At 33.4% G+C, this 12498-nt stretch overlaps 9 non-coding genes across 9 annotated transcripts; all 9 read left to right on the forward strand.

Moving 5' to 3' along the window:
- Window positions 1-1380: 1380 nt before the first annotated feature.
- Window positions 1381-1454, forward strand: TRNAI-AAU (transfer RNA isoleucine (anticodon AAU)). Its single transcript has one exon. It is a non-coding gene; the product is annotated as a tRNA-Ile (tRNA).
- A 782-nt stretch (window positions 1455-2236) lies between these two features.
- Window positions 2237-2310, forward strand: TRNAI-AAU (transfer RNA isoleucine (anticodon AAU)). The gene has a single exon. It is a non-coding gene; the product is annotated as a tRNA-Ile (tRNA).
- A 523-nt stretch (window positions 2311-2833) lies between these two features.
- On the forward strand, window positions 2834-2907 carry TRNAI-AAU (transfer RNA isoleucine (anticodon AAU)). The gene has a single exon. It is a non-coding gene; the product is annotated as a tRNA-Ile (tRNA).
- A 1379-nt stretch (window positions 2908-4286) lies between these two features.
- TRNAI-AAU (transfer RNA isoleucine (anticodon AAU)) lies at window positions 4287-4360 on the forward strand. Its single transcript has one exon. It is a non-coding gene; the product is annotated as a tRNA-Ile (tRNA).
- A 523-nt stretch (window positions 4361-4883) lies between these two features.
- Window positions 4884-4957, forward strand: TRNAI-AAU (transfer RNA isoleucine (anticodon AAU)). The gene has a single exon. It is a non-coding gene; the product is annotated as a tRNA-Ile (tRNA).
- Window positions 4958-7789: 2832 nt separating this feature from the next.
- On the forward strand, window positions 7790-7863 carry TRNAI-AAU (transfer RNA isoleucine (anticodon AAU)). Its single transcript has one exon. It is a non-coding gene; the product is annotated as a tRNA-Ile (tRNA).
- Window positions 7864-8977: 1114 nt separating this feature from the next.
- On the forward strand, window positions 8978-9051 carry TRNAI-AAU (transfer RNA isoleucine (anticodon AAU)). The gene has a single exon. It is a non-coding gene; the product is annotated as a tRNA-Ile (tRNA).
- A 1711-nt stretch (window positions 9052-10762) lies between these two features.
- On the forward strand, window positions 10763-10836 carry TRNAI-AAU (transfer RNA isoleucine (anticodon AAU)). Its single transcript has one exon. It is a non-coding gene; the product is annotated as a tRNA-Ile (tRNA).
- Window positions 10837-11618: 782 nt separating this feature from the next.
- On the forward strand, window positions 11619-11692 carry TRNAI-AAU (transfer RNA isoleucine (anticodon AAU)). The gene has a single exon. It is a non-coding gene; the product is annotated as a tRNA-Ile (tRNA).
- The last annotated feature ends 806 nt before the right edge of the window (window positions 11693-12498 follow it).

Below are 12498 nucleotides of genomic sequence, written 5' to 3' on the forward strand. Positions count from 1 at the left end.
TGGTTCTAAGTTTTAACACTAAGAATGAAAATCTCATTTGTATTGATTTTTTTGTGATATTTGTTTCTTCATGTCGATAATATATAAATATACCTTATGGGTAAACAGCTGAAAATAAGCTTTCAAACTATCTGCGGTTCACTGACATTAGCAATTCTTCATATGCTTGTCCCCCAGCCCAGCACGAACAACGGCCTGTTAGCACAGTTGGTTAGAGCGTGGTGCTAATAACGCCAAGGTCACAGGTTCGATCCCTGTACAGGCCAAGTTTCTGTGTTAAATAAAAGATGCTTTTTCTTCTGTCTCTTTGTTATCTGTATATCTCTTTGGAGCAAGAGCTGCTAGAATCATTAGTTGAATCAATTTGATATAGATGTGGAATTATATATTAATGTTAAAGTGCCTTGAACATCCATTAATGGTTGTAAGTTCTAACACTAAGTAACTAAATCTCTCATTTATTACAAGCATTTTCTTCTGTCTGATGTTTATCTCTATATTTCCTTTGAGCAGGAGCTGATAGAATGAGTAGATGAATTAATTTAATATAGATGATGAACTGTTATTTATTGCTAAACCACATAGAACATACATTAATGGTTCTAAGTTTTAACACTAAGAATAAAAATCTCATTTGTATTGATTTTTTTGTGATATTTGTTTCTTCATGTCGATAATATATAAATATACTTTATGGGTAAACAGCTGAAAATAAGCTTTCAAACTATCTGGGGTTCACTGACATTAGCAGTTCTGCATATGCTTGTCCCCCAGCACAGAACGAACGGCAGCCTGTTAGCTCAGTTGGTTAGAGCGTGGTGCTAATAACGCCAAGGTCACAGGTTCGATCCCTGTACAGGCCAAGTTTCTGTGTTAAAAAAAAGATGCTTTTTCTTGTGTCTCTTTGTTAACTGTATATCTCTTTGGAGCAAGAGCTGCTAGTAGTTGAATCAATTTGATATAGATGTGGAATTATATATTAATGTTAAAGTGCCTTGAACATCCATTAATGGTTGAAAGTTCTAACACTAAGTAACTAAATCTCTCATTTATTACAAGCATTTTCTTCTGTCTGATGTTTATCTCTATATTTCCTTTGAGCAGGAGCTGATAGAATGAGTAGATGAATTAATTTAATATAGATGATGAACTGTTATTTATTGCTAAACCACATGGAAAATACATTAATGGTTCTAAGTTTTAACACTAAGATTGAAAATCTCATTTGTATTGATTTTTTTGTGATATTTGTTTCTTCATGTCGATAATATATAAATATACCTTATGGGTAAACAGCTGAAAATAAGCTTTCAAACTATCTGGGGTTCACTGACATTCGCAATTCTTCATATGCTTGTCCCCCAGCCCAGCACAAACAGCGGCCTGTTAGCTCAGTTGGTTAGAGCGTGGTGCTAATAACGCCAAGGTCACAGGTTCGATCCCTGTACAGGCCAAGTTTCTGTGTTAAATAAAAGATGCTTTTTCTTCTGTCTCTTTGTTATCTGTATATCTCTTTGGAGCAAGAGCTGCTAGAATCATTAGTTGAATCAATTTGATATAGATGTGGAATTATATATTAATGTTAAAGTGCCTTGAACACCCATTAATGGTTCAAAGTTCTAACACTAAGTAATTAATCTCCCATTTATTACAAGTAATTTAGGAAAGTCTAGTTTTGATTTTTTGATAATGCTTAAAGACACCATGAATGTAAACAGCTGAATATAAGATTTCCATCTATCTCGGGTTAACAATCAGTAGCACTTCATCATCTGTTATTTCTTCAGTAGTATGCTATAAATATAGTAAGCCTATTATCTGATTCTGTTAGAACATGAAGTTAAAAATGCCAAGAACATACTTTCTACCACTCTCCAAGCAAACACTTAACGCTGCTTTAATGTTGAAATAGATGCATTTTCTTCTGTATCTTGTTTAAATCTATATTTCCTTTGAGCAGAAGCTGATAGAATGAGTAGATGAATTAATTTAATATAGATTATGAACTGTTATTTATTGCTAAACCACATGGAAAATACATTAATGGTTCTAAGTTTTAACACTAAGATTGAAAATCTCATTTGTATTGATTTTTTTGTGATATTTGTTTCTTCATGTCGATAATATATAAATATACCTTATGGGTAAACAGCTGAAAATAAGCTTTCAAACTATCTGGGGTTCACTGACATTAGCAATTCTTCATATGCTTGTCCCCCAGCCCAGCACGAGCGGCGGCCTGTTAGCTCAGTTGGTTAGAGCGTGGTGCTAATAACGCCAAGGTCACAGGTTCGATCCCTGTACAGGCCAAGTTTCTGTGTTAAATAAAAGATGCTTTTTCTTCTGTCTCTTTGTTATCTGTATATCTCTTTGGAGCAAGAGCTGCTAGAATCATTAGTTGAATCAATTTGATATAGATGTGGAATTATATATTAATGTTAAAGTGCCTTGAACATCCATTAATGGTTGTAAGTTCTAACACTAAGTAACTAAATCTCTCATTTATTACAAGCATTTTCTTCTGTCTGATGTTTATCTCTATATTTCCTTTGAGCAGGAGCTGATAGAATGAGTAGATGAATTAATTTAATATAGATGATGAACTGTTATTTATTGCTAAACCACATAGAACATACATTAATGGTTCTAAGTTTTAACACTAAGAATGAAAATCTCATTTGTATTGATTTTTTTGTGATATTTGTTTCTTCATGTCGATAATATATAAATATACCTTATGGGTAAACAGCTGAAAATAAGCTTTCAAACTATCTGGGGTTCACTGACATTAGCAATTCTTCATATGCTTGTCCCCCAGCCCAGCACGAACGGCGGCCTGTTAGCTCAGTTGGTTAGAGCGTGGTGCTAATAACGCCAAGGTCACAGGTTCGATCCCTGTACAGGCCAAGTTTCTGTGTTAAAAAAAAGATGCTTTTTCTTGTGTCTCTTTGTTAACTGTATATCTCTTTGGAGCAAGAGCTGCTAGAATCATTAGTTGAATCAATTTGATATAGATGTGGAATTATATATTAATGTTAAAGTGCCTTGAACATCCATTAATGGTTGTAAGTTCTAACACTAAGTAACTAAATCTCTCATTTATTACAAGCATTTTCTTCTGTCTGATGTTTATCTCTATATTTCCTTTGAGCAGGAGCTGATAGAATGAGTAGATGAATTAATTTAATATAGATGATGAACTGTTATTTATTGCTAAACCACATAGAACATACATTAATGGTTCTAAGTTTTAACACTAAGAATGAAAATCTCATTTGTATTGATTTTTTTGTGATATTTGTTTCTTCATGTCGATAATATATAAATATACCTTATGGGTAAACAGCTGAAAATAAGCTTTCAAACTATCTGCGGTTCACTGACATTAGCAATTCTTCATATGCTTGTCCCCCAGCCCAGCACGAACAACGGCCTGTTAGCACAGTTGGTTAGAGCGTGGTGCTAATAACGCCAAGGTCACAGGTTCGATCCCTGTACAGGCCAAGTTTCTGTGTTAAATAAAAGATGCTTTTTCTTCTGTCTCTTTGTTATCTGTATATCTCTTTGGAGCAAGAGCTGCTAGAATCATTAGTTGAATCAATTTGATATAGATGTGGAATTATATATTAATGTTAAAGTGCCTTGAACATCCATTAATGGTTCAAAGTTCTAACACTAAGTAATTAATCTCCCATTTATTACAAGTAATTTAGGAAAGTCTAGTTTTGATTTTTTGATAATGCTTAAAGACACCATGAATGTAAACAGCTGAATATAAGATTTCCATCTATCTCGAGTTAACAATCAGTAGCACTTCATCATCTGTTATTTCTTCAGTAGTATGCTATAAATATAGTAAGCCTATTATCTGATTCTGTTAGAACATGAAGTTAAAAATGCCAAGAACATACTTTCTACCACTCTCCAAGCAAACACTTAACGCTGCTTTAATGTTGAAATTGATGCATTTTCTTCTGTATCTTGTTTAAATCTATATTTCCTTTGAGCAGAAGCTGATAGAATGAGTAGATGAATTAATTTAATATAGATTATGAACTGTTATTTATTGCTAAACCACATGGAAAATACATTAATGGTTCTAAGTTTTAACACTAAGATTGAAAATCTCATTTGTATTGATTTTTTTGTGATATTTGTTTCTTCATGTCGATAATATATAAATATACCTTATGGGTAAACAGCTGAAAATAAGCTTTCAAACTATCTGGGGTTCACTGACATTAGCAATTCTTCATATGCTTGTCCCCCAGCCCAGCACGAGCGGCGGCCTGTTAGCTCAGTTGGTTAGAGCGTGGTGCTAATAACGCCAAGGTCACAGGTTCGATCCCTGTACAGGCCAAGTTTCTGTGTTAAATAAAAGATGCTTTTTCTTCTGTCTCTTTGTTATCTGTATATCTCTTTGGAGCAAGAGCTGCTAGAATCATTAGTTGAATCAATTTGATATAGATGTGGAATTATATATTAATGTTAAAGTGCCTTGAACATCCATTAATGGTTGTAAGTTCTAACACTAAGTAACTAAATCTCTCATTTATTCCAAGCATTTTCTTCTGTCTGATGTTTATCTCTATATTTCCTTTGAGCAGGAGCTGATAGAATAAGTAGATGAATTAATTTAATATAGATGATGAACTGTTATTTATTGCTAAACCACATAGAACATACATTAATGGTTCTAAGTTTTAACACTAAGAATGAAAATCTCATTTGTATTGATTTTTTTGTGATATTTGTTTCTTCATGTCGATAATATATAAATATACCTTATGGGTAAACAGCTGAAAATAAGCTTTCAAACTATCTGGGGTTCACTGACATTAGCAGTTCTGCATATGCTTGTCCCCCAGCACAGCACGAATGGCGGCCTGTTAGCTCAGTTGGTTAGAGCGTGGTGCTAATAACGCCAAGGTCACAGGTTCGATCCCTGTACAGGCCAAGTCTCTGTGTTAAAAAAAAGATGCTTTTTCTTGTGTCTCTTTGTTAACTGTATATCTCTTTGGAGCAAGAGCTGCTAGAATGATTAGTTGAATCAATTTGATATAGATGTGGAATTATATATCAATGTTAAAGTGCCTTGAACATCCATTAATGGTTCAAAGTTCTAACACTAAGTAATTAATCTCCCATTTATTACAAGTAATTTAGGAAAGTCTAGTTTTGATTTTTTGATAATGCTTAAAGACACCATGAATGTAAACAGCTGAATATAAGATTTCCATCTATCTCGGGTTAACAATCAGTAGCACTTCATCATCTGTTATTTCTTCAGTAGTATGCTATAAATATAGTAAGCCTATTATCTGATTCTGTTAGAACATGAAGTTAAAAATGCCAAGAACATACTTTCTACCACTCTCCAAGCAAACACTTAACGCTGCTTTAATGTTGAAATAGATGCATTTTCTTCTGTATCTTGTTTAAATCTATATTTCCTTTGAGCAGAAGCTGATAGAATGAGTAGATGAATTAATTTAATATAGATGATGAACTGTTATTTATTGCTAAACCACATGGAAAATACATTAATGGTTCTAAGTTTTAACACTAAGATTGAAAATCTCATTTGTATTGATTTTTTTGTGATATTTGTTTCTTCATGTCGATAATATATAAATATACCTTATGGGTAAACAGCTGAAAATAAGCTTTCAAACTATCTGGGGTTCACTGACATTAGCAGTTCTTCATATGCTTGTCCCCCAGCCCAGCACGAACAGCGGCCTGTTGGCTCAGTTGGTTAGAGCGTGGTGCTAATAACGCCAAGGTCACAGGTTCCATCCCTGTACAGGCCAAGTTTCTGTGTTAAATAAAAGATGCTTTTTCTTGTGTCTCTTTGTTAACTGTATATCTCTTTGGAGCAAGAGCTGCTAGAATCATTAGTTGAATCAATTTGATATAGATGTGGAATTATATATTAATGTTAAAGTGCCTTGAACATCCATTAATGGTTGTAAGTTCTAACACTAAGTAACTAAATCTCTCATTTATTACAAGCATTTTCTTCTGTCTGATGTTTATCTCTATATTTCCTTTGAGCAGGAGCTGATAGAATGAGTAGATGAATTAATTTAATATAGATGATGAACTGTTATTTATTGCTAAACCACATAGAACATACATTAATGGTTCTAAGTTTTAACACTAAGAATGAAAATCTCATTTGTATTGATTTTTTTGTGATATTTGTTTCTTCATGTCGATAATATATAAATATACCTTATGGGTAAACAGCTGAAAATAAGCTTTCAAACTATCTGGGGTTCACTGACATTAGCAATTCTTCATATGCTTGTCCCCCAGCCCAGCACAAACAGCGGCCTGTTAGCTCAGTTGGTTAGAGCGTGGTGCTAATAACGCCAAGCTCACAGGTTCGATCCCTGTACAGGCCAAGTTTCTGTGTTAAAAAAAAGATGCTTTTTCTTGTGTCTCTTTGTTAACTGTATATCTCTTTGGAGCAAGAGCTGCTAGAATCATTAGTTGAATCAATTTGATATAGATGTGGAATTATATATTAATGTTAAAGTGCCTTGAACATCCATTAATGGTTGTAAGTTCTAACACTAAGTAACTAAATCTCTCATTTATTACAAGCATTTTCTTCTTTCTGATGTTTAGCTCTATATTTCCTTTGAGCAGGAGCTGATAGAATGAGTAGATGAATTAATTTAATATAGATGATGAACTGTTATTTATTGCTAAACCACATAGAACATACATTAATGGTTCTAAGTTTTAACACTAAGAATGAAAATCTCATTTGTATTGATTTTTTTGTGATATTTGTTTCTTCATGTCGATAATATATAAATATACCTTATGGGTAAACAGCTGAAAATAAGCTTTCAAACTATCTGGGGTTCACTGACATTAGCAATTCTTCATATGCTTGTCCCCCAGCCCAGCACGAACGGCGGCCTGTTAGCACAGTTGGTTAGAGCGTGGTGCTAATAACGCCAAGGTCACTGGTTCGATCCCTGTACATGCCAAGTTTCTGTGTTAAATAAAAGATGCTTTTTCTTCTGTCTCTTTGTTATCTGTATATCTCTTTGGAGCAAGAGCTGCTAGAATCATTAGTTGAATCAATTTGATATAGATGTGGAATTATATATTAATGTTAAAGTGCCTTGAACATCCATTAATGGTTCAAAGTTCTAACACTAAGTAATTAATCTCCCATTTATTACAAGTAATTTAGGAAAGTCTAGTTTTGATTTTTTGATAATGCTTAAAGACACCATGAATGTAAACAGCTGAATATAAGATTTCCATCTATCTCGGGTTAACAATCAGTAGCACTTCATCATCTGTTATTTCTTCAGTAGTATGCTATAAATATAGTAAGCCTATTATCTGATTCTGTTAGAACATGAAGTTAAAAATGCCAAGAACATACTTTCTACCACTCTCCAAGCAAACACTTAACGCTGCTTTAATGTTGAAATAGATGCATTTTCTTCTGTATCTTGTTTAAATCTATATTTCCTTTGAGCAGAAGCTGATAGAATGAGTAGATGAATTAATTTAATATAGATTATGAACTGTTATTTATTGCTAAACCACATGGAAAATACATTAATGGTTCTAAGTTTTAACACTAAGATTGAAAATCTCATTTGTATTGATTTTTTTGTGATATTTGTTTCTTCATGTCGATAATATATAAATATACCTTATGGGTAAACAGCTGAAAATAAGCTTTCAAACTATCTGGGGTTCACTGACATTAGCAATTCTTCATATGCTTGTCCCCCAGCCCAGCACGAGCGGCGGCCTGTTAGCTCAGTTGGTTAGAGCGTGGTGCTAATAACGCCAAGGTCACAGGTTCGATCCCTGTACAGGCCAAGTTTCTGTGTTAAATAAAAGATGCTTTTTCTTCTGTCTCTTTGTTATCTGTATATCTCTTTGGAGCAAGAGCTGCTAGAATCATTAGTTGAATCAATTTGATATAGATGTGGAATTATATATTAATGTTAAAGTGCCTTGAACATCCATTAATGGTTGTAAGTTCTAACACTAAGTAACTAAATCTCTCATTTATTACAAGCATTTTCTTCTGTCTGATGTTTATCTCTATATTTCCTTTGAGCAGGAGCTGATAGAATGAGTAGATGAATTAATTTAATATAGATGATGAACTGTTATTTATTGCTAAACCACATAGAACATACATTAATGGTTCTAAGTTTTAACACTAAGAATGAAAATCTCATTTGTATTGATTTTTTTGTGATATTTGTTTCTTCATGTCGATAATATATAAATATACCTTATGGGTAAACAGCTGAAAATAAGCTTTCAATCTATCTGGGGTTCACTGACATTAGCAGTTCTGCATATGCTTGTCCCCCAGCCCAGCACGAACGGCGGCCTGTTAGCTCAGTTGGTTAGAGCGTGGTGCTAATAACGCCAAGGTCACAGGTTCCATCCCTGTACAGGCCAAGTTTCTGTGTTAAAAAAAAGATGCTTTTTCTTGTGTCTCTTTGTTAACTGTATATCTCTTTGGAGCAAGAGCTGCTAGTAGTTGAATCAATTTGATATAGATGTGGAATTATATATTAATGTTAAAGTGCCTTGAACATCCATTAATGGTTGTAAGTTCTAACACTAAGTAACTAAATCTCTCATTTATTACAAGCATTTTCTTCTGTCTGATGTTTATCTCTATATTTCCTTTGAGCAGGAGCTGATAGAATGAGTAGATGAATTAATTTAATATAGATGATGAACTGTTATTTATTGCTAAACCACATAGAACATACATTAATGGTTCTAAGTTTTAACACTAAGAATGAAAATCTCATTTGTATTGATTTTTTTGTGATATTTGTTTCTTCATGTCGATAATATATAAATATACCTTATGGGTAAACAGCTGAAAATAAGCTTTCAAACTATCTGGGGTTCACTGACATTAGCAATTCTTCATATGCTTGTCCCCCAGCCCAGCACAAACAGCGGCCTGTTAGCTCAGTTGGTTAGAGCGTGGTGCTAATAACGCCAAGGTCACAGGTTCGATCCCTGTACAGGCCAAGTTTCTGTGTTAAAAAATAGATGCTTTTTCTTGTGTCTCTTTGTTAACTGTATATCTCTTTGGAGCAAGAGCTGCTAGAATCATTAGTTGAATCAATTTGATATAGATGTGGAATTATATATTAATGTTAAAGTGCCTTGAACATCCATTAATGGTTGTAAGTTCTAACACTAAGTAACTAAATCTCTCATTTATTACAAGCATTTTCTTCTGTCTGATGTTTAGCTCTATATTTCCTTTGAGCAGGAGCTGATAGAATGAGTAGATGAATTAATTTAATATAGATGATGAACTGTTATTTATTGCTAAACCACATAGAACATACATTAATGGTTCTAAGTTTTAACACTAAGAATGAAAATCTCATTTGTATTGATTTTTTTGTGATATTTGTTTCTTCATGTCGATAATATATAAATATACCTTATGGGTAAACAGCTGAAAATAAGCTTTCAAACTATCTGCGGTTCACTGACATTAGCAATTCTTCATATGCTTGTCCCCCAGCCCAGCACGAACAACGGCCTGTTAGCACAGTTGGTTAGAGCGTGGTGCTAATAACGCCAAGGTCACAGGTTCGATCCCTGTACAGGCCAAGTTTCTGTGTTAAATAAAAGATGCTTTTTCTTCTGTCTCTTTGTTATCTGTATATCTCTTTGGAGCAAGAGCTGCTAGAATCATTAGTTGAATCAATTTGATATAGATGTGGAATTATATATTAATGTTAAAGTGCCTTGAACATCCATTAATGGTTGTAAGTTCTAACACTAAGTAACTAAATCTCTCATTTATTACAAGCATTTTCTTCTGTCTGATGTTTATCTCTATATTTCCTTTGAGCAGGAGCTGATAGAATGAGTAGATGAATTAATTTAATATAGATGATGAACTGTTATTTATTGCTAAACCACATAGAACATACATTAATGGTTCTAAGTTTTAACACTAAGAATGAAAATCTCATTTGTATTGATTTTTTTGTGATATTTGTTTCTTCATGTCGATAATATATAAATATACTTTATGGGTAAACAGCTGAAAATAAGCTTTCAAACTATCTGGGGTTCACTGACATTAGCAGTTCTGCATATGCTTGTCCCCCAGCACAGAACGAACGGCAGCCTGTTAGCTCAGTTGGTTAGAGCGTGGTGCTAATAACGCCAAGGTCACAGGTTCGATCCCTGTACAGGCCAAGTTTCTGTGTTAAAAAAAAGATGCTTTTTCTTGTGTCTCTTTGTTAACTGTATATCTCTTTGGAGCAAGAGCTGCTAGTAGTTGAATCAATTTGATATAGATGTGGAATTATATATTAATGTTAAAGTGCCTTGAACATCCATTAATGGTTGAAAGTTCTAACACTAAGTAACTAAATCTCTCATTTATTACAAGCATTTTCTTCTGTCTGATGTTTATCTCTATATTTCCTTTGAGCAGGAGCTGATAGAATGAGTAGATGAATTAATTTAATATAGATGATGAACTGTTATTTATTGCTAAACCACATGGAAAATACATTAATGGTTCTAAGTTTTAACACTAAGATTGAAAATCTCATTTGTATTGATTTTTTTGTGATATTTGTTTCTTCATGTCGATAATATATAAATATACCTTATGGGTAAACAGCTGAAAATAAGCTTTCAAACTATCTGGGGTTCACTGACATTCGCAATTCTTCATATGCTTGTCCCCCAGCCCAGCACAAACAGCGGCCTGTTAGCTCAGTTGGTTAGAGCGTGGTGCTAATAACGCCAAGGTCACAGGTTCGATCCCTGTACAGGCCAAGTTTCTGTGTTAAATAAAAGATGCTTTTTCTTCTGTCTCTTTGTTATCTGTATATCTCTTTGGAGCAAGAGCTGCTAGAATCATTAGTTGAATCAATTTGATATAGATGTGGAATTATATATTAATGTTAAAGTGCCTTGAACACCCATTAATGGTTCAAAGTTCTAACACTAAGTAATTAATCTCCCATTTATTACAAGTAATTTAGGAAAGTCTAGTTTTGATTTTTTGATAATGCTTAAAGACACCATGAATGTAAACAGCTGAATATAAGATTTCCATCTATCTCTGGTTAACAATCAGTAGCACTTCATCATCTGTTATTTCTTCACTAGTATGCTATAAAAATAGTAAGCCTATTATCTGATTCTGTTAGAACATGAAGTTAAAAATGCCAAGAACATACTTTCTACCACTCTCCAAGCAAACACTTAACGCTGCTTTAATGTTGAAATAAATGCATTTTCTTCTGTATCTTGTTTAAATCTATATTTCCTTTGAGCAGAAGCTGATAGAATGAGTAGATGAATTAATTTAATATAGATGATGAACTGTTATTTATTACTAAACCACATGGAAAATACATTAATGGTTCTAAGTTTTAACACTAAGAATGAAAATCTCATTTGTATTGATTTTTTTGTGATATTTGTTTCTTCATGTCGATAATATATAAATATACCTTATGGGTAAACAGCTGAAAATAAGCTTTCAAACTATCTGGGGTTCACTGACATTAGCAGTTCTTCATATGCTTGTCCCCCAGCCCAGCACGAACAGCGGCCTGTTAGCTCAGTTGGTTAGAGCGTGGTGCTAATAACGCCAAGGTCACAGGTTCGATCCCTGTACAGGCCAAGTTTCTGTGTTAAATAAAAGATGCTTTTTCTTGTGTCTCTTTGTTAACTGTATATCTCTTTGGAGCAAGAGCTGCTAGAATCATTAGTTGAATCAATTTGATATAGATGTGGAATTATATATTAATGTTAAAGTGCCTTGAACATCCATTAATGGTTGTAAGTTCTAACACTAAGTAACTAAATCTCTCATTTATTACAAGCATTTTCTTCTGTCTGATGTTTATCTCTATATTTCCTTTGAGCAGGAGCTGATAGAATGAGTAGATGAATTAATTTAATATAGATGATGAACTGTTATTTATTGCTAAACCACATAGAACATACATTAATGGTTCTAAGTTTTAACACTAAGAATGAAAATCTCATTTGTATTGATTTTTTTGTGATATTTGTTTCTTCATGTCGATAATATATAAATATACCTTATGGGTAAACAGCTGAAAATAAGCTTTCAAACTATCTGGGGTTCACTGACATTAGCAATTCTTCATATGCTTGTCCCCCAGCCCAGCACAAACAGCGGCCTGTTAGCTCAGTTGGTTAGAGCGTGGTGCTAATAACACCAAGCTCACAGGTTCGATCCCTGTACAGGCCAAGTTTCTGTGTTAAAAAAAAGATGCTTTTTCTTGTGTCTCTTTGTTAACTGTATATCTCTTTGGAGCAAGAGCTGCTAGAATCATTAGTTGAATCAATTTGATATAGATGTGGAATTATATATTAATGTTAAAGTGCCTTGAACATCCATTAATGGTTGTAAGTTCTAAAACTAAGTAACTAAATCTCTCATTTATTACAAGCATTTTC

This window comes from Triturus cristatus, unplaced genomic scaffold (genome assembly GCF_964204655.1).
Source record: "Triturus cristatus unplaced genomic scaffold, aTriCri1.1 SCAFFOLD_638, whole genome shotgun sequence".
Taxonomy (NCBI): domain Eukaryota; kingdom Metazoa; phylum Chordata; class Amphibia; order Caudata; family Salamandridae; genus Triturus; species Triturus cristatus.